The sequence below is a fragment of the Lepidochelys kempii genome, chromosome 21, assembly GCF_965140285.1.
Source record: "Lepidochelys kempii isolate rLepKem1 chromosome 21, rLepKem1.hap1, whole genome shotgun sequence".
In the NCBI taxonomy this organism is placed as follows: domain Eukaryota; kingdom Metazoa; phylum Chordata; order Testudines; family Cheloniidae; genus Lepidochelys; species Lepidochelys kempii.
In genome coordinates this window covers 1,665,738-1,687,174 of record NC_136400.1, presented here as the reverse complement: position 1 = coordinate 1,687,174, position 21,437 = coordinate 1,665,738, and the positions used below count along the sequence as shown (strand labels likewise).

The 21,437-nt window shown below is 42.2% G+C and overlaps 1 long non-coding RNA gene across 2 annotated transcripts in view; it reads left to right on the top strand.

The window, feature by feature from the left end:
• The first annotated feature begins 2,121 nt into the window (after nucleotides 1–2,121).
• Nucleotides 2,122–21,437, top strand: part of LOC140901156 (uncharacterized) — a 29,700-nt gene continuing 10,384 nt past the window's right edge. For both annotated transcript variants that reach the window (XR_012155786.1, XR_012155785.2), the window contains exons 1-2: nucleotides 2,122–2,511; nucleotides 13,432–13,551. This is a non-coding gene — a long non-coding RNA (uncharacterized LOC140901156). The remainder of the gene's footprint in view (nucleotides 2,512–13,431; nucleotides 13,552–21,437) is intronic.

Below are 21,437 nucleotides of genomic sequence, written 5' to 3'. Positions count from 1 at the left end.
ACAAATCACTGGCTGTCCATTGTCTTCCCACTCCGCCTGCAGGTTAGGAAGCAACAGTCTACCTGTCCCCTGAAGAGGGAATGTACTGCCAGCAGCTGGAATGTCAAAGAAACATCCCAAAAGCACCTGGGAAAGGCACTGATACGTCCCTCCTATAAGTTCCAGATAGCCTGCCTATACCCCCACAAGGGAGTGCTGGTTGTTTTCTAAGCTCAATCATTTATTTATGGACTACTAAACTTATCTAACAAGCTCTAAGTACATCTGCAGAAGTTTAAATAAATAACACCTAGCTTATTAACAATGTCAAATTAAATGGTGTCCAGAATTGAAATAGCTCAATGTTAGTAGTACCCTTGCTATGCTCTCTTCACTTCCCTGAGTGTCTGAATGAATAGATAAACAACAAGGAGTCTGGTGGCACCTTTAAAAACTAACAGATATATTTGAGCATAAGCTTTCATGGATAAAAACCTCATTTCATCAGATGCACAGAGTCTCACGCCATCCTCTGAAAGCCAGTAGATTCAGGCTCTGATGGACTCACAGCAGGAAGCAAGTCCCGGAGCCAGGGGCCCTACTCTGTACCCCGCCTGTTCCCATATGCTAAACTCTACGGGCTGTCAGTGTAAATGCTCCGCCTGTCGTGCTGGTACGTGGGGGAAGGGAGGTGGTTTCCTGGTTTAGTCAGGATACAAACTATATATTGGGGTTTACAGATCAAAAATGAACACCTTGAAATGAAATGCAGAATCCTATTGACTTGTTAATCATTATTATTTAAGGAGGAAGAGAGCAGATTCCCCGTAAGTGTCCTGTGGGGGAAGAGAGCATCTTCTGCAGAAACTATACAGCTGGTCCCTCCTCTGACTGATCTCTGTAGCACTCCGTTGTTGTTTTTCATGTTAATCACCAAAATACCACCTACAGTGCCCATACAAAACTGTGCGTGTTTGTTAACCTCATTAAATCCTAACGGATTAGTCAGCTGTTCCTCAACCACGGAGCTGCTAGGAAACATCTAAGGTTCAAAGTTATGTGGCTTGGAAAGTGATTTTCTAATTCACAAACTTCAAAGGAATTTTGAAAACCTACAACATAAGGGAGACAGCCTGACATTAATCCACTGGAGTGCTGCTTAATGGCCTGTTTAACTTTTGTCTTGATAGGTCTTTAATAAGCAGCTAAGCATTAAGGCTGTCTTCAGATAAGCACTGGTTTAGAATTACCTCCAGGCATCACATCCTCCATACACTGTTGGGCTAATCTCCCTCACATACAGGTGTCATCTTTTAAAAGGGCAGCTCTGTCACTTGGGCCTGTAAGATGCTGAGCGTTAAAGCTCAAGGGAGTGGGAAATGCATAGTGCCTTGCAGGAAGGTGCTCAGCTCTGAGCTGAATCAGACCTTCCAAAACAGCAGCAGATTCCCACCTTGCAGCTGGAGTCTTTGCTATTTCTTTTTTTACAGCTTCTGCTATGACATCCCACCTTAACCAAGCATTCCCTTTCAGCCTGACCCACAGGCTTGTCATGCAGAGCTGCTAGCAGGATTTTAACATTTCATTCTCAACAATGCTGGCTGCAGCAAAGTTGGCAGCTTTACTATAAGTATAAAAAGGTGTGTAAAATATGTGTGCTAATTATGTTCTTTGCACAGGGTATCTCTCTGTGTCATGTCAAGAATAGTACATTTCAGTAGCATGGTCATAACCAGCAATTTGGGCCCAAATACAAGAGGACCGGACATATTATTGCCAGCCAGGCCTGGTGGTGTGGATTAAGCCATGCGAATAATGGATTTGTCAGTTAGTTGGCAACTTTTAAAAGGTGGATAGAATCTGTTTGGGTTGGACCATAAATGAAAAATTTTGGTGACTCAGTCACTTTGGGTCAAGCTAAACTTTTATTTTGACCATTTTTTAATGTTTTAAATTTTTTTAAAATAAAATGAAAGGAAAGTTTGAAACAAAGTAATTTCAAACTGAAAAATGTTTTGAAAATGTCAAAATTAAACATTTAGATTTTTGATTGTTTTTGAAATGAACAATTCAGCAAAAGTAATATGAATTTGCAAAATGTTTGGGTTGCCAAATCTGCCTTTTTTCCTCTAGTGTGTGTAGTTTTTTGTTCCCCCCTCGTCCTCTTTTGGAAACAAGTTTCTGACACGTTTGTGCCCCATTCCATGTGTCATCTTCCTAAGTGACAGATTCTCAGTCTGTAGGAGCCACATTGCCTGGAATAGAATGAACAAGTACTACAACTTCTGTTCAGCTTTTGCAAAAGCACAAGGAGTTCATTCACCTGCATGACCTGTGTAGGGAGCAAATGAAGACGGATATCTTTCTTACAGTATCAGCGATGCTGCAAGCTAACCAATAAAGGTTCTTGTCCCACTCAGTGACTTTTCGCTCTGATATTGCAGAATGAACAATCCGTTGTTAATTCTGAGCAATCACATTCCAGAACGGCTGCTGTGTGCCAACCCAAAGGAAGCTGCTATTCAGTGACGGGTGAGTGATATTTCTGTGAAGTTTGTAAAACACTCTGAGATCCTTTAGAATGAAAGGTGGTGCAGGAATGTCACTGTTTTGTTTTTCATTTTAAAGCTTCTGAAAATGACACAGGACTGAATCAGAATTTGAAAGTGTCCAGAGACACTCTGACCTCCGAGTTAGAATTGCCACAGCATGAGCAATTGTTAGCACCAGCTACAGAGCTTATGAATGGGAATCCCTGTGCAGCATTCAATAAGCAAGGATTCTAAAGCAGTCAGCTCTGATATAGGCAATAGGTTTAACATATTATCGCCTTTAGATGATGATGCCGCAGTTTGATATTCCAGACGCACTCAGAAGGGAGGGCAACCCTCCTATGTTGCAGTCTGTGCTTGGTATAATTACTTAGATTCATAGATGTCAAGGTCTGAAGGGACCATTATGATCATCTAGTCTGACCTCCTGCACAACGCAGGCCACAGAACCTCACGCACCCACTCCTGCAATAAACCTCTCACCTATGTCTGAGCTATTGAAGTCCTCAAATAATTTGAAGTCCTCAAATTTAAAGACTTCAAAGTGCAGAGAATCCTCCAGCGAGTGACCCGTGCCCCATGCTACAGAGGAAGGTGAAAAACCCCCAGGGCCTCTTCCAATCTGCCCTGGAGGAAAACTCCTTCCCGACCCCAAATAACATCCCACCTATGATGGGATGTTAGATGGGGTGGGATCTGAGTTACTACAGAGAATTCTTTCCTGGGTATCTGGCTGGTGAATCTTGCCCATATGCTCAGGGTTCAGCTGATCGCCATATTTGGGTGAACTGCTCATCCAATTGGCCCCATAGCCACACACTTGTCAGAGGAAGCTGTCAGTTAAATCTAGCAGGCACACTTACTGGACTGTTAACTGCAGGTGTCAGAACCATCCATGCTCTACTCTGAGGGGAAAACAGGTTGTCCTCATATTTGAGAGCTGTGGAATGCAGGGTCTTGCTTATGCCCCATCATCATTTGACTTCACTAGAATGGTGCAGCTATACTCTTCACAACAATAGGGTTTCCCTTCCAGAGGAGGGGAAAATGTTGCAAGTGCCTCTTTAAAGCAAAAGAATGGAAAATTGGGGTGATGGAAACCGTGGTGGAGCAGGGATATGTATGGAGAGTGGGTTCCTGTGCCGGGGACTGAAATGCTGTATGGATTCAGAACAAGGCAGGGCCAGGCTGCTTGTGACTCAGCTGGATTCCTTGCAGAAGGTTGGTGTCTGACACAGACTTTGGCATCGAGCTGTGAGAGGGTGGTGTCATTTAAATGTTTGTTTTTTATAGCTGTAGATTCCACTGCAGAAATACTGCTGAGTTTAAAAACTTCCTGCAAAATCCAGGCAGGGTTGGAGGGGTGAGCTGCCTAAGATACAGTTTGCACAGCTAGAGGTGCCTGATTGGAAACCATTTACCTCTCAGGCCCTACCCATGGTAATGAAGCAAGGTGTGTGTGTGGGGGGGTGCTAGGGGCAGCTGGCTCATTCCATGGCCCCAGAGGCTCAATTCATGGCCAGGGCTATCTCCTGTAGGTGGCAGGCTAGGCACATACTTCACCATCTCCATGTGCACCAGTTTGTTGTTGTCCTTGGCTGATAGGAAGTGATCGGAGGAGCTGAGGGTTTAAGTGCAGGGTTGGTGCTTGCAGTCCTGGCACGCTCTCTGATTCACTGCACTGCCCGGGGCAAGTCGCTGCACCTCTCTGCACCTTAGTTGTCCTGTCTGCAAAATGGGGATGATGAAACCTGCTTGTTTCACAGGGCTGAGGGCGGGTGAATATTTGCAATGCACCTCAGGGTGGTAAAGAGCTCTATTACCAGAAACCCTAGCTGGGGAGATGGGTCTAGTCTCCTGAGGGAAGCAATTAGATCCCTCGTTCCATTTGGGCTCTTTTCTATGGGTAAAGAGCAGCCCTTGTCTCTCCTTGCCAGCTCCTGCTTTGGGAAAGCTACCAAACCTGCCAGCTGGAGAGTTCCAAGAGCACCTCTGACCCTGATCTTCCTGGGGCTAGAATAATACCCAGGGACCTTGGATCAGCTGTGTACACCACCATCTCCAAGTGGCCACTGTAGCTTTAAGCCCGGTGTGGTTCTTCAGAGGGTAGAATTAGACATTCATGGTTTGCATGAGGCCTCAAACGCCCGCTTAGCATTCTGCAGCTCGTTGACACTGACACAGTTTCGCTGCCTCACAGCAGCACTCCTCAGGGCTCTCTTGTGTGATCAAGGGTGAGTTTTCATTGGGGTTTCTATTACTGTAGCACTGAGAGGCTGCAGCCAAGATTGGGGCCCCGTTGTGCTAGGTGCTGCAGGAAGCTGACACCACATAGCAAAAAACAGTCCCTGCCCTGAAGGGTTTACAGTCATAGACAAGATGGGTGAAGGCTGGGAGGGGAAACAGGGACAAAGAAGTGAAGAGACTTCCCTAAGGTCACACAGCAGCTCAGAGGTACAGCCGGATGAACAGGAATGCTCTGGCCCCCCTGCCATGCTTCTGCTCCTGGTCTGCCTTGGTTAGCAAGTGCTTTTTAGTGCATTCCAGGAGCCCCCTTCTTTCCTGCAGCACACGTTAGCACCAGCTGAGGACCTGCAGGACATGATGGGCCAGTCCCTCTTCCACAGGATACCTAGTAGTTTTAGCTTGCGTTTATTATTTTCTTTTCATTGCTGATCTCCTGCATCCTCCCCTTCCATGTGCTAACAGGGCAAATCCTGCATGCTTCTCTATGGTCACACACAGTCCCAGATGCAATGAAACCACAGAAGTAATGCGGCATGAAGGGGCGAAGCAAAAGCTGCAGAGCACACATGGAGAGGCAGTGGTCCATACTCCCTGTGTGTCACCGAGCTCAGCTCTGCATGTATTCTCTGCCTCATGAGAATCAAGGTGGGAGGGCAGAAATTGCTACATGAACCCGCTGGAATTTCTTTCTTACAGAGTAGGGCCATGGGGTGGGACTGGGACTGCTGTACTAGTATCCAAGGGTAGCATGTTGGAGGCTATTTCTTCCTCTGTTTGTTCATCCTCTGCTTATATTCGCTTGGTATGAGGGATGGAATTTAATTCTATATGAAGGAAGCCAGTTGGTTTGGTGGACAGGGCATTGGCTTAGGTCTCATGGGACCGAGATTCTGTTCCCAGTTCTGCCAGTGACCTGGTGTGTGACCTTGGGCAAGTCCCTTCCTCTCTCTCTGCTTCTGTTTTGTCTATTTAAACTAAAAGCTCTTCAGGGCAGGGGCTGTTTCTCACTCTGTGTCTGTGTAATACCAAAACAATGGGGCCCTGCTCTCCTCTGGGCATCTGGGCACTGCTACAGTACAAATAAATAATAATAAGTATATAGTAACGATGCGCTAACATTTGAATTAAATACATTGCACTTTGAGAGCACAAAGCATTTAAAGACATGAGTTAATTAAGCGTCACAACCCCCCTGTGAGGTACAAAGATAATTGCTAGTCTCATCGCACATATCAGGAGACAGAAAGAGGGATTTATTGTGGTGGTGGTGCCAGAAACATGTCTGGTAGTTTAAACTCCTAAGAGGTCCCTGCCCCAGTGGTTCACAGTGAAAACAGAGCAAATCTACATAAAGGATGGGTGAGCTGGGAATAGAACCTGGGAGTCCTGCCTCTAATCACCGGTCTGTACGTCTTTTCATTGTTTAACTTCCTTTGTACCAGAGGCTAACAAGCTCCTGGAGAGAGAATCTTCCATCATTTTCATTCCAGGCAAGAACCTGAAAGGGCAAATTATCAATTGCACTACACTCTGAGCTGGGTGAGTCTCACCTTTGCCTCCCAGAGACAACAGAGAGATTCCTTTTAGTAGGCAGCAACCCAAATGCAGAGGCAGGCTAAAGTACTCTGTTTATAAACGTCAGAAGTATGTTAGTGTACTGGAAAAATTAAGGAGTAGAAGTTAGTAAGTTAGGTTAAATAATTTATTACGTGGTATGTTATCAGCTGAAAATCTGTTAGTAATAAAAACACACACGAAGAAGTAAGATGACATGAATATTTGATTTGCTAAGGACATCCTTTGAGATATACTCCCCTACCCTGCCCCCCTCCCCCCCCCCGGCGTGTGGCTTGTGTTTGTTCTCCTTCCTTAGAAGTTTTTAAGGTCAGGCTTGACGAAGCCCTGGCTGGGATGATTTAATTGGGGATCGGTCCTGCTTTGAGCAGGGGGTTGGACTAGATGACCTCCTGAGGTCCCTTCCAACCCTGATATTCTATGATTCTATGATCTCTTACTGGGGCTTTTTAATGCATTTAAGGGTGAAATGCACCCCTGTGCTGAGGCCTAACCTGAGGCCTGGCACCATTCCAGCTTTATTTTGAGGACATAAGTGGAGCGCAGGCCTCATGCTGTCCCTGTAAACAGCTGTGAATTTCAGTCCTGAAGATTCAGTGTTTGGATCCAGCTTTTTTCTAGCAGGGATCTTCCAGTGGCCACTCTGTAAATAACTTGATTGTTTTCATAGCTAGCTTGAAATGTCTGAGAATTCAACTTGTCTGGGAGAGATGAGTCCCAAGCAGCGCAAGTATCCCAGACTTTAGCTTTAAGTTGGTTTTAAATTTTTTTTCCAAACCTGAATTTCACAGCTCTGATTTTAGTGGGTTTCCATTTCTTGAAAAAGGAAGAATTGCCCTGGGGAGCTTATTTTTCGCAGAATATAAAATTTAGAACAGGAATCTGTTAAATTTAAAGGCAGAAGGTTAGGAACCAAATCCCATTGTTCCCTCCCCATCACAGACCTGGGTGCAGGGGTTTTCAATGCAGGCAGATTCTGGGAGCTAGCCAGAGGCTCCCTGTGCACCATTCCATAGAGAGCTGACCGTTACTGGAATGTGCAGCAGTCATGTACAGCCTGGTCCACCAGCTATTACCTCTGAAAGAATGGGAGGTTCCCAGTCTTAGCTCTGCTGCTGCACCACAGCCAGGGAAGGGGAGATCTTCATAACTCAGGCCAGTTACTTGTACTCGGTGCAGGGAATTAAAATTGGTCCCTAATGCATATCACCTGCCTGTCGGCCTCCCAAGAGGGGTTAATTTTGTATTTTCAACATAAGCCTATCAGCCTCCTGAGGTCTCCAGATCCTGCTGAGCCGTGCTCAACAACTCAGCTCTTTGCTTCACAGCCTTGCAAGGTTGTCAGGTTACTTTCCTGCCCTTTGCAATGATCACTGATACCTGTCCACCAAAAATATTTTTAGTGAGCAAGTAACAACTGCAGGGCTAGAGATAGACATTCTCTCCTATCTAGGCACAGTTGTTCCTTTTGGAGTGCTGGTTGTTCTCTATCTTTGTTCAGGTTGCTTCTTACGTATAACATACACGTCTGTTTCTCTGTCTGTCTGCACATACAGTACTTTCTCTCTACCATTTTCAGTAAGCTGCTTATCTCCACAAAAAGATTACAATGTCTTTGCCATCCAGTGAAACACTGACAGCTCCTCCTAATGTCTTACAATGCAGAATGCATCCTATCCTCTTAACACTTGTTTTCACATGAGGGGGATGAGCTTGGGGAGCTGATTTCAAAAGCTCTTTTGGTAAATGGGAATTGTTCCTTAAGCACTCTGTCTGCTCACATCTGGTCTGCTTGAGCCTAGGTACAACTAGACTTGCCTAGACGGGTAATATCTTGCCACATTCCCACAGGGTATGAGACAGCAGAAAGTAGATTGAAGGAATTAGGTTACTTTGGTGTTTGGACGTCCATATAATAAATTCAGTCTTTAATGGCACAAGATTTTTCCATCAACTATAATTAAAAAACATACTGAAGGTGATGTATCCTGCTCCCTCCAGGGATTCAGGTTTAAAAATCATCTGGCCACATTACAGATATGTGATCCTAGTGGCCTGTGCTCAGCCCAGACTCGTAAGGCTTGCAGAGGCACAGCTGGAGTCATGAGAATGGCGCTGCTCGGTCACTGTCTAACTGGGGCCAAAAGGTAGGACGAATGGGAAGCAAGAAGTTGAAAGACCGTAAAGGACACAGCAGGGAGTGTTAATGAGGAGAGGCTGGGAAGCTGGATGGCAGCTGTCACTGGAGGCTAGGCATGGTCCTGCAGGGATGAGTGGCTGAAGTGAGCAAGATTTGGCTGCTGCCTCTGCAATGGAGAGTAGTAGCCTGGATGATGCTCTTAAGGGTTGATCTGTTAGCAGCAGCATGAGGCTGTTGGGTGGGGTGGGGACTAGTCAACCCATCTAGATTAGACAAAGGGACCTACCTGGAAAGTGCATGCTAGATTCCAGCTAAGGAAAGACATTACAACACAAAAGCATTTCCTATTCAAAGAGTATCGTTGACCCAGGACTCGGCTGTGCTTTGGGTTTACATAGTTGCTTGTCTCTTTCCCTCCCAGCAAGACTGACAGCGTGACTGTGGTGTACGAAGAGAGATATGTTAAAATGTAATCTCAGAGCTGCCTTTTTCCTTGGAGCACATTTCACACGTTTGCCATGATAGGAAAGGTGCGTGCATGTAGATACATATTAGGTTTCTTCTGTGTCTGTCTAGTCATGCTGTGGAGATATGTCCTTAGTTATAGTGGTCTGCCTTCATGTTCTTCTGTCCATGAGTTACTGCTTCCCCTCGCGCGCCGCATTAGATTATCCAAGCAAACCAATGCTCGCAGAGTATCCGTTCAATAGCTGACCTTCTCTTTTCTTATGGACTTGTAACCACTGGGTCAGCCTTCCTGACCTTAGCAAAATTATGGGCTTCCATTTTGATCTTTACATTACTTTGAAAACAAGCATTGAATGCGGCAGGGAGAAGGGATTTTGAAATGTTAAATTGTTGGGTCTCTTAAAAGACATTTAAGCACTGAACAAATCCAGAACCAAATGCTTAAAAATGCCCTTGGAGAGACAAGATGAGTGAGGACCAACTTCTTCTGGTGGAAGAGACAAACTTTTGAGCTTACACAACTTGTGTCTCTAGAATCCTGGGACCAACACAGCTACAACAACATGGCAGAAATACCCTTGGCTTTGAGTTTTAGATGGGCAAGTGGATTTTTATGTGTCAACTGTTAAGTTTTCTCAGTTGTGTGCATGGACTCCTTTGGTAGATCAGATCAGTTAGGTCTGTCTCTTTCTCCATCTGCTTGTCTCATTTTTTTGTCTTGTTTTAGTGGACTGAGCAACAGAAAGGGATCCAGGAACTCATAGTTCTGCCATTGACTAGCTATGTGGTCCTGAACTCCCTTTGACTTCACAGGGGCTGATCCAAAACTCATTGTATACCTGTATGGCTATAGTAACATTTGTCCCGTTCATGGAGTGTTTTAAGGTCTAGCTAGAAAAACATTTGGACAAAGGAAAATGACAGTAATTGGTTGTTTGGTTAACACTGCTCACAGGGAATTTTCTTTAGCTCTGATATTAAGAACATAAATTGTGATATGTCATGTCATTTGGGACCTCATATTTGACAGAATAAAGAAACTGTGAATGAAAGCTCCCCACTCTGAAAAGGACAGAGGCTTAGTTAGAAGTGTTCAGAGTGCAGTAGTCTGCACTGTTTGAAGGAGTGAATGTTGAGATGAATTCCAAATTCTAGAGGAAAAAATTCACTGATGAACAATTGACCCAGAATGGTGAAGGAGCAGAGATGGAGTTTTTCTATGAAGTCTGATTCATAGTCAGGATTTTATGGTATAAAGAGAGTTTGTTTTTTCCAGCATTATACAACAAAAGTCATTTCCTTAATAAATGTGTAAGAAAGAGCTAGTAACCTTTCAGGATCACCCAGGGAAATCAAATGACTGAGATTAGCAGAAGTACAGGCGCATAAGAATGTGATTGCACAGTATTTACAATGAAAAGGGTTCATGGCTGCAATTAAGTTAAGGCTATTACATGAGTAGTTTTAAGTAGAATGCAAGTGCTCATAAGAGGAGAGTAGAAAGTGTGCAACCGTATTCTTTTAGTCTGCAACAAAATCATTTAACGTGTCTAAGAAAGTGGAGGTTCTTTGTGTCCTTGTTGATTGCAGATTTTTTCTTTTAACAAGAATGATTTTTTTAAAGGTCTGACATTTTCAGATTGACAACTACATAAATCAAAAGAACAAACAGATCCTTGTTTCCACTCCAATGCTTTGTTCTTTATGGTGAAGATTAGCTGTACAGCTAATGTAGAAGAGCTGAGGATTGATATCTATAAAATTGAGTTTAGAATCAATCAGAAAAAAATCTCAACTTTCTGAGACAAATTAATTCTGACATCTTAATTATAAGCTCAGAGGAAAGGTTGGTTCTAGCATTGTGAGCTTTGAAGATTATTATTATTATTGTCATTATTCATTAATGACTGCAAAAGAAACCAGCTCTAAACGGTAATGGTTTTCACAATGGAAAACCCGTGGAACCACATATTACATCTCATTTGTTCCAAAGCAGTCTTAAAAACAGAGGTAGAAGCAATGTTTTGACATATAACAATACATGTTACTTTACAAACATTAGTTTCGTTATTTCTAACAGTCCAGAAAATCTATTTTCTGTTTGTCATGAGCATAATTATTTTTAAACGAAAAAGTACATGGGGCAATTTATCTGGAGAAAGGATGCAAGTCTAAGAATGGAAAATCTCACTCGATAAGCTGCAGAACTACTTCTGGATTGTGGGTCGAACAGATCCGAATTACTAGGGTAAATCCTATGCCTAAAGAAGGTTCATTGCTCAGCCAAACGTGGTGGAATCTACACAGACATCCTACCTCTTAATTTCAAATCTTCCCTCCTCCATTAATTTACCTTTGCAGCTTTTAATGGAAACTCCCCTCAGTCAGTGAGCTGCCATAGGTTTCCAGCTACATTTTTGCCCTACAAGCTGTAGAGGAAAAGCGTGATTACATTTTATGGAAAGTTGTTGTAAACAAGGGATTTAAAAAAAATTAGGAAAAGATGCTTTGACCATGTTCTTTGATGCTACAGCTGACATTTTCAGATAGTCTCTGAATTTGAGAGAACCTCTTAAACCCACTGAAAATTGACTTCTGTGTTGTTTATAAGCTATCCTATGGCAGTGGGTACTGTTATATCTGAGCACTTCAAAATATGAAGGCTGTCTGTGGCAGATGCACAAAGTCAGTCCAGATCTTGAGTCCATGTCTTTCACCCCAGTCGGATCTATACTGATTTGTACCGTCAAACAAATAATTGAAAGGGTAGTTGGAGATATTTGCCTGAAAAGCAATTGAGGTATAATGGAATGATTCAGATTTTTGTTCGGTACAAGTGGACTCTCAGCCATTAGGGCTGCACAGTAAGAGCCTTGAAAATATGCAAAGCTTTCATTTCCTAATTATCCAGTGGTCTGCAGCAAGTAAACATTAATAATTTAAGCACACTTGCCTCTGTTCTTAACTGAAGTATGTCTTTTTTTTTTTTTTTAAACTGCATAAGAACAGCTAGAATCTATGGAGGTCTCCTGAGGGCAGTGCTTGAAGCTCTGTATTAAAAAAACAGGTTTAATTGCGGTTCTAAAACTTTCTTGTAGCGTAGACCACTTCCTAACAGAGCACTGCATTGACGCCTGCCCTCCTACGTGATCATGTTGTGTTCTAGTGGATTGGTATGCTAGCCTAGCACTCATGTACCCACTGAAGTAGGGAAGTATTATCCCCATTCTGTAGATGGGAAAATTGATGTAGAGAGATTAAATGTTAATTTGCTAATGGTCACATAGGAAGCATGCCACTGAGTAAGGAGTTGAACCCAGCCTTCCTGAGTCCAAGTCCAGTGTCCTGTCTGACTTGCCTCCCTGGAGAAAGGTCCCTCATCTACATCACAAATATGAATTACTTCAACACATTTTGACCATATTTTAAGTCACATGGCTTCTACAGCATTTGCCTCTGTGGACAAGCTTAAACATATTATAGAATGGTGTTTTAGCACTCCCAGAAATATGGTTAAACTGTGTTAGAACAATCTTTAAATGTACTACCTCTTTCAGAGATTGCCCTGGTAGAAAATGCACTTTTCTAGAGCTTACAGTGAAATCCAGCATGGTACAATACACCGTTGCCTAGAACGTACTTTATAAGAACCAGCCTCCTTAGTAGCTATGAAAATGGCATCTTTGACTTAGCAAAGCTGGAGCAACTGTGTTTCTACTGTTCTTTTACAGTTAACTCGTGTCACAAATTGGTCCCTTTTTTAAAAGGCTCATTGGGTGCAAATCGCTTGTAAAGTCGAGCAAGGGATTAGAAAATGACTCATTTTGTTGTTGCCTTTCAATATCTCGGCACTATTGCTGAGGTTAGGTGATAGAGCAACATGTGACTAGCTTGTTGAGATACAGTTTAATCTTTCTGAGTGGAACAACCACCCAACTCCTGGGGTTAATTTAGAGCAGCATCATTAATAGGCAAGAGCCTGCACTTTCAGAGAGGTAATTTTGGAAAGTGAATTGGTGCCCTAATTCTTGTACTCCTTTTGCTTTCTGGTGACTTGTTGAGTAGCAAGACAGAACAAACTAAATCTTCCTACAAAGCTTTTTTTCTCTTAAGCAAATTTCTCAACAAGCCTTAAGCTATGATAACATTATCTAGATGTTCCTGCCTTAAGGTGAAGTCAATTCCATCTGTGTTCATTATATAGCTTCTTGTACTAAAATGCAAACTAATTTAAGATGACAGTGCAAGCAGCTTATTTCAATATGAGCTGTAATTATGGCTGGGGAAAGCTTTCTTTAAAAAGTTTTATCATTTATTTTGTGTTCATATTACTTGCTGTGTTGTGTATATCTGGATTTTACTGACAATGTTAGCCTGAAATATCCCACCCTGTTAGCAGGGGTGACTCTGCTGGGAAAGGGTTAAGTGCATTCTCCTGACTCACTAAGGCTCACTTGTAACTTCTTTCAGATATAAAGGAGGAGATACTAGCAAGCTGGAGGGAGAGAAGATCTAGCGTACTTGGGCTGCGCAAGAAGAAAGGAGGGACCCTAGAAACAGCCAAGCCTGCAAGAGAAGACCATGATGAATGTAATGTTAATTTCTTTATTAGTAAAGCCAATCCCCAAGAAGGGGAAGAGTTTGGACTCTGTCCAGTCTTTTGAACATGTTTCAAATCAAGTTAGGAAAGGCATCTACTCAAACTATTTATTGTTTATATTATAGTAGCACCGAAAGACCCCAATTGAGCTCAGGTTCTGGCTGTACCATGTATTGTACAGCCATAGAGGTTCTTGCCCCTAAACACTTTCAGTCTAACTTGCAATCCTTCCTATCTTCCCAAATTTCCTGTTTCTCTAGTTTGCCAATTTTTTTTCCAGATTCTAAAAGCTCCTCATTTTAGACCTACAGCAGTACTTTGGGTAGTGATGCAAAAACTATTGGAGCAAGCTTCTCCTCTGATACTGTTCCAAAACTGAGTTTTTCTTTCCCAGAAAACACGTTACAGAAGAACAGCTTGTTTTGGCTCCTGTGTTTTAACTGCACACACATTTCTACAGAATAATTTTAAAAGAACTATCAAATCCGTTTCCTTCAAAAGTTCCTAATGGGTAAAGATTATTTCTTGCGTATTCTTTGTATTAAGATATGTTATTTTGTTTTAAAGTTGTATAAATATAACTCTTTAAATAACAAATCTTAAAAAAAATAGTCTACCCTTACTGACAAGTGCTAGACAGGTCTAAATATGATAAAAATACTATACTGTTAATCACAGTAGAGGGGACAACTTAACACTTGTACAGTATTACAAAGTAGAATAAGTTAAACAGTACTTATGTTTGTCAAAAGCAAATTCCCTCTCCTAATAAAATGCAATAATTCACTTTTTTCCCTATTCATTAGTTTCACTTAATTTACTGGACTTGTTTCAGTTTATTCGTCCTCTCAGGACAAGAAACTGATCTCTAGAAATAAATAAAATCAATTGGCAAATTATAATTATAGCTCAAATCTTTTCCTCCATTGTCATTCTCCTCTTCCAGTTCCAATTGTACAATCGGAGGGGATTGGACACAGAGTTGCTCAGCTCTGTGCAACTGGTTAAAATCCATCTCTGGTCAGTCGTGGTGGAAAATTGTTTCTCTCTGAAGAGACTGAGTGTGATAGTCTTGTAATTACCTAAAGGACCAAAGCCTGCAAGAGGGGTAGGCAGTAATTATCGGAGTGGGCATCTGGTCTTGGAGAACAGACTTTTCTTTCGGTATTCTGTAAGGAAGTTTAATTCTATACATAAATATGTCTTTTGTAGCTCTGCTCTGTGATCTTAGTCTGCTCCTCTAAATGCTAATTTATTACATTTCTCCAGGCACTTCACTGCTTCTTTAACTGATGTCCAGTTCGGAGTAGTGGAATGATTGGGAAAACACAGTAGCGTGGTGGGAATGGGACAGGCTGGCTCTTTAGGAGAATGGAACAGTGGATTACAGTTATTGGGAGGAAACTGGATATACTATGGGGGTATTTGATCCACCCAAATCCATGTGAATAAAACTGGTAAACTTGTCAGGTTTCATGAAGATTGCTCAGATCCCATTAATGATATAAAACCACTTACTGCTAAACTGCTTAAAAATGCAAACCCTGCTTCTCGAGCATGCTGTAGAGAAATAGGCTGATGCTGGAGAAAGGTTAGAGCAGGGGATTTCAGTAAATGATGATCAGGAACTAAAGTAAACTTAAAAAAATACAAGGAAACTATTGAACTTAACAGACAAAGAAAAATATGATAAACTCTGAGACCACTGAAATTAACATTGTATTAACGAACCCATTCTACATCCAGGCCAAGAGTTACGGCTTGCCTCAGTCTTGTTTCAAGTAATTTAAGTGGTTGCAGGACTGCTTTTAGAGGCAGTATTTGTAATAGGAACATCAGCACTCTTTTTATTTGCTTGCTAGATAAAAGAAGGGCTTCTAAGAGTGTTGAGTGCAACCCCAACCTAACTGTACCATGAAAACAATAATCTCTTTCTGATAGGTTTCAGAGTAGCAGCCGAAGTTAGTCTGTATTCGCAAAAAGAAAAGGAGTACTTGTGGCACCTGAGAAACTAACAAATTTATTTGAGCATAAGCTTTCATGAGCTACAGCTCACTTCATCGGATGCATTGTCTCTTTCTGCTACCTCATAACCTCTATTCATAGCTTTTACTCACAATTTCTCAACTAATAATCACCCACCTGGTAGAGCACAGTATAGTAAAAGTCATATCCCAGCCAAAGTGCAGTTCATGCTCTTATTTTTCAATCCAAGAGAAGGTAAGTACTTTCTCTCTACATATTAATAATTTAATGGGTTATAATAGGGCAAAATTCATCCCTGGCATATGCAGGTCCTACTCCATTAACTTAATGGAAGTTTACCTGCTTTTATTCTAGGGCTGGATTTACCTTTTGGTCCCTAAGTATTTTCAAATTAAGACAAAAAAACTCAAGAGAATGTCAAGAAATATAAACAGTGTCAGATATAGAATTTATAAAAAGCTTTGCCTAAATGTGTAAAGTAGTGAGGGAAAAAATCCCAATTCTCTAGCATTTATTGTGTTTCCTGTATTGGGAAAATCTAACCCTCTGAAGTAGAGCTCCATTTTACAGTGGATAAACTCCAAAACCTCAGAAATATAGATTGTTTGTTTTAATGCAAAACAGTTATGGTTCTTCAGCATCTGTTCTGCTAATATATGAAATGCACAGAATTGATGGATGTTCAGCTTCCACTCCTGAATTAACTCTTACTCCAGAAACCATCATGTTGTATTGTAACCTGATATACATAATAAGGATTTTAAATTCTCCGTTCAAAGTCTGTCAAATATCTGAAAATGCAAAACCATTGGATTTCATTACAGATATCAGAGGGTGCTTTTTGAGCTTGCAGTTGCCTGAACAATGCAGAAGGTTGAGGCAACAGCTGTCAGAGGTAAAGATGGGGCCTGTACCATGAGCCCACATCCAAACAACCCTCAAACTATAGGAACATCTGGATCTGCATGCAAACTTTGCAACATAGGCCCATCACTGCTTTAGAGTACTGAGACCTGCAATATATGAAGCAGTAGAGCTCTCCTGTGCTGTGCACTAGCTTGTCCTACTTGCTATTGCTGACGCAGCCTCTTTGCAGCTGATGGATACAATACAAGAAATACATCCTCACAGCGGCTTGACATATGCAGATAGAAGAAGAGAACTGCATGTGTATTGATGGGAAAAGAGGATAGGAAGAAGTGACATGATGAAAGCCTTATAGATTTCTGAAAGGTATCAGGGTTGAGAAAGGCAAACACCTGTAAGAATGGCCAAAATGGGTCAGACCAATGGTCCAACTAGCCAGTATCCTGTCTTCTGACAGTGGCTGGTGCCAGATGCTTCAGGGGGAATGAACAGAACAGGGCAATTTATCAAGTGATCCTTCCCCTGTCATCAAGTCCCAGCTTCTGGCAGCCAGGTTTAGGGACACCCAGAACAAGGTTGAATCCCTGCCCATCTTGGCTAGTAGGTGTTGATGGACCAACCAGTCCTCCTGTTCAGGATGGTGAAGGCAAGGAGAATGATGAATAATGAGAAGAAATTCCTTAAGGGGAAATTAATAAGCTGAGATTAGGAAAGTTTTCATAAAGAGTTAGAACATGGACTAGTCTCCTGAAGGCAGCCTTGGAAGCGCCTATATCCTGACTGTAAATATTCAGAAGCAGGCTAGAGAAAGTATTCATGAATATTTACATTTACATCTAGATTTGATTTTGACAAATAGGGAGGAACTGGTTGAGAATTTAAAAGTGAAAGGCAGCTTGGGTGAAAGTTATCATGAAAGTATAGAGTTCATGATTCTAAGGAATGGTAGGAGGGAGAACAGCAAAATAAAGACAATGGATTTCAAGAAGGCTGACTTTAGCAAACTCAGGAAATTGGTACATAAGATTCCATGGGAATCAAGTCTAAGTGGAAAAACAACAGAAAACAGGTGACAGTTTTTCAAAGCGACATTATTAAGGGCACAAGAAGAAACTATTCCACTGCGTAGGAAAGATAGGAAGTATGGCAAGAGACCAGCCTGGCTTAATTTACCAGATCTTCAATTATATGAAATTCAAAGAAGAGTCCTACAAAAAGTGGAAACTAGGTCCAATTACAAAAGATGAATATAAACAAATAACACAAGTTTGTAGGGACAAAATTTGAAAGGCCAAGGCACAAAACTAGCTAGAGACATAAAGGGTAACAAGAAAACATTGTACAAATACATTAGAAGCAAGAGGAAGACCAAGGATAGGGTAGGCCCATTACTCAATGAGAGGGCGAAAATAACAGAAAATGCGGAAATGGCAGAGGTCCTTAATGACTTCTTTGTTTCAGTTTTCACCAAGAAGGTTGGTGGTGATTGGACATCTAACGTAGTGAATGCCACTGAAAATGAGGTAGGACCATAAGAGGCTACAATAGGGAAAGAACAAGTTACAAATTACTTGGACAAATCAGATGTCTTCAAGTCACCAGGGCCTGATGAAATACATCCCAGAATACTCAAGGAGCTGATTGCGGAGATATCTGAGCCATAAGAGATTATCTTTGAGAAGTCATGGAGAGATTCCAGAAGACTGGAAAAGGACAAATATAGTGCTCATCTATAAAAAGGGAAATAAGGACAACCTAGGGAATTACAGACCAGTCATAGAATATCAGGGTTGGAAGGGACCCCTGAAGGCCATCTAGTCCAACCCCCTGCTCGAAGCAGGACCAATTCCCAGTCAAATCATCCCAGCCAGGGCTTTGTCAAGCCTGACCTTAAAAACCTCTAAGGAAGGAGATTCTACCACCTCCCTAGGTAACGCATTCCAGCGTTTCACCACCCTCTTAGTGAAAATTTTTTTCCTAATATCCAATCTAAACCTCCCCCACTGCAACTTGAGACCATTACTCCTCGTTCTGTCATCTGCTACCATTGAAAACAGTCTAGAGCCATCCTCTTTGGAACCCCCTTTCAGGTAGTTGAAAGCAGCTATCAAATCCCCCCTCATTCTTCTCTTCTGCAGGCTAAACAATCCCAGCTCCCTCAGCCTCTCCTCATAACTCATGTGTTCCAGACCCCTAATCATTTTTGTTGCCCTTCGCTGGACTCTCTCCAATTTATCCACATCCTTCTTGTAGTGTGGGGCCCAAAACTGGACATAGTACTCCAGATGAGGCCTCACCAATGTCGAATAGAGGGGAACGATCACGTCCCTCGATCTGCTCGCTATGCCCCTACTTATACATCCCAAAATGCCATTGGCCTTCTTGGCAACAAGGGCACGCTGCTGACTCATATCCAGCTTCTCGTCCACTGTCACCCCTAGGTCCTTTTCCGCAGAACTGCTGCCTAGCCATTCGATCCCTAGTCTGTAGCAGTGCATTGGATTCTTCCGTCCTAAGTGCAGGACCCTGCACTTATCCTTATTGAACCTCATCAGATTTCTTTTGGCCCAATCCTCCAATTTGTCTAGGTCCTTCTGTATCCTATCCCTGCCCTCCAGCGTATCTACCACTCCTCCCAGTTTAGTATCATCCGCAAATTTGCTGAGTGCAATCCACACCATCCTCCAGATCATTTATGAAGATATTGAACAAAACCGGCCCCAGGACCGACCCTTGGGGCACTCCACTTGATACCGGCTGCCAACTAGACATGGAGCCATTGATCACTACCCGTTGAGCCCGACAATCTAGCCAGCTTTCTACCCACCTTATAGTGCATTCATCCAGCCCATACTTCCTTAACTTGCTGACAAGAATACTGTGGGAGACCGTATCAAAAGCTTTGCTAAAGTCAAGAAACAATACATCCACTGCTTTCCCTTCATCCACAGAACCAGTAATCTCATCATAAAAGGCGATTAGATTAGTCAGGCATGACCTTCCCTTGGTGAATCCATGCTGGCTGTTCCTGATCACTTTCCTCTCATGCAAGTGCATCAGGATTGATTCTTTGAGGACCTGCTCCATGATTTTTCCAGGGACTGAGGTGAGGCTGACTGGCCTGTAGTTCCCAGGATCCTCTTTCTTCCCTTTTTTAAAGATTGGCACTACATTAGCTTTTTTCATCTTAACTTCTGGACCTGGAAAGATAATGGAGCAAATAATTAAGCAATCAGTTTGCAAACATCTAGAAGATAATAAGGTGATAAGTAAGTCAGCATGGATTTGTCAAAACAAATAGCGTCAAACCAACCTGATAGCTTTCTTTGACAGGGTAACAAGCCTTGTGGATAGGGGGGAAGCGGTAGACATGGTATATCTTGATTTTAGTAAACCTTTTGATACTGTCCCACATGACCTTCTCATAAATAAACTAGGGAAATCCAACCTAGATGGAGCTACTATAAGGTAGGTGCAAAACTGGTTGGAAAACCATTCCCTGAGAGTAATCATCAGTGGTTCAGAGTCATGCTGGAAGTGCATAATGAGTGGGGTCCCGCAGGGATCTGTTCTGGGTCCAGTTCTATTCAATATCTTCATCAATGATTTAGATAATGGCATAGAGAGTAAACATTAAAAAGTTATAAATTTTGTGGATGATACCAAGCTGGGAGGGGTTGCAAGTGCTTTGGAGGATAGGATTAAAATTCAAAATGATCTGGACAAACTGGAGAAATGGTCTGAAGTAAATAGGATGAAATTCAATACAGACAAATGCAAAGTACTCCATTTAGGAAGGAACAATCAGTTGCACACGTACAAAATGGGAAATGACTGCCTAGGAAGGAGTACTGCAAAAAGGGATCGGGGGATCATAGTGAACCACAAGCTAAATATGAATCAACAGTGTAACGCTGTTGCAAAAAAAAGTGAACATCCTTCTGGGATGTATTAACAGGAGTGTTGTAAGCAAGACACAAAAAGTAATTCTTCTGCTCTGCTCCGCGCTGATTAGGCCTCAACTGGAGTATTGTGTCCAGTTCTGGCCACCACATTTCAGGAAAGATGTGGACAAATTGGAGAAAGTCCAGAGAAGAGCAGCAAAAATGATTAAAGGTCTAGAAAACATGACCTATGAGGGAAGATTGAAAATATTGGGTTTTAGTCTGCAAAAGAGAAGACTGAGAGGGGACATACTTTTTCAAATATGTAAAAGGTTGTTATAAGGAGGAGGAAGAAAAATTGTTTTTCTTAACCTCTGAGCACAGGACAAGAAGCAATGGGCTTAAATTGCAGCCAGGGCGGTTTAGTTTGGACTTTAGGAAAATCCTCCTGTCAGGGTGGTTAAGCACTGGAATAAATTGCGTAGGGTGGTTGTGGGATCTCCATCACTGGAGATTTTTAAGAGCAGGTTAGATAAACACCTGTCAGGGATGGTCTAGATAATTAGTCCAGCCATGAGTGCAGGGGAGCGGACTAGGTAACCTCTCAATGTCCCTTCTGGTTCTATGATTCTATGATTTAGTATGATCCTCTGCATAGAGAGTGCAGCAGAGCCTGTGAGGGAACAGATGACTTACAAGGTTGTTTTCAACTATAAAACTTAAAGTTCTCTAAAAACACATTTTCATTTTGCCTTGGGTGAACTAGGGAGGAAAATCACATTATTGGCCAATTCTAATTATGACACCTCTGCAAAGCACTCAGACACCATGCTGAGGGGGTTAACATAAAGCCCTAGATACAGTAGGCGGAAAGAAAAGATCATTCTGTGATAGCTCTGTACATTTACTAAATAGATTGTCCTTTTGCTTGCATTTGAAATGGTCAGACAACACCCATATGGTGCCAATTGCTGCACCTTACTAGTGTTTTGTTTTTCAAATAATTAAGAGTGTATGCAGGGAATTGTCTGTGCACCTGTGTTTTCACCAAAGACTAAGGGGCTTGACAACTGAAATGTATTGCTCAGGAACTGTACAATGTAAGGGACTTCTGTGCGCAACATGCTTAAGGGTAATTG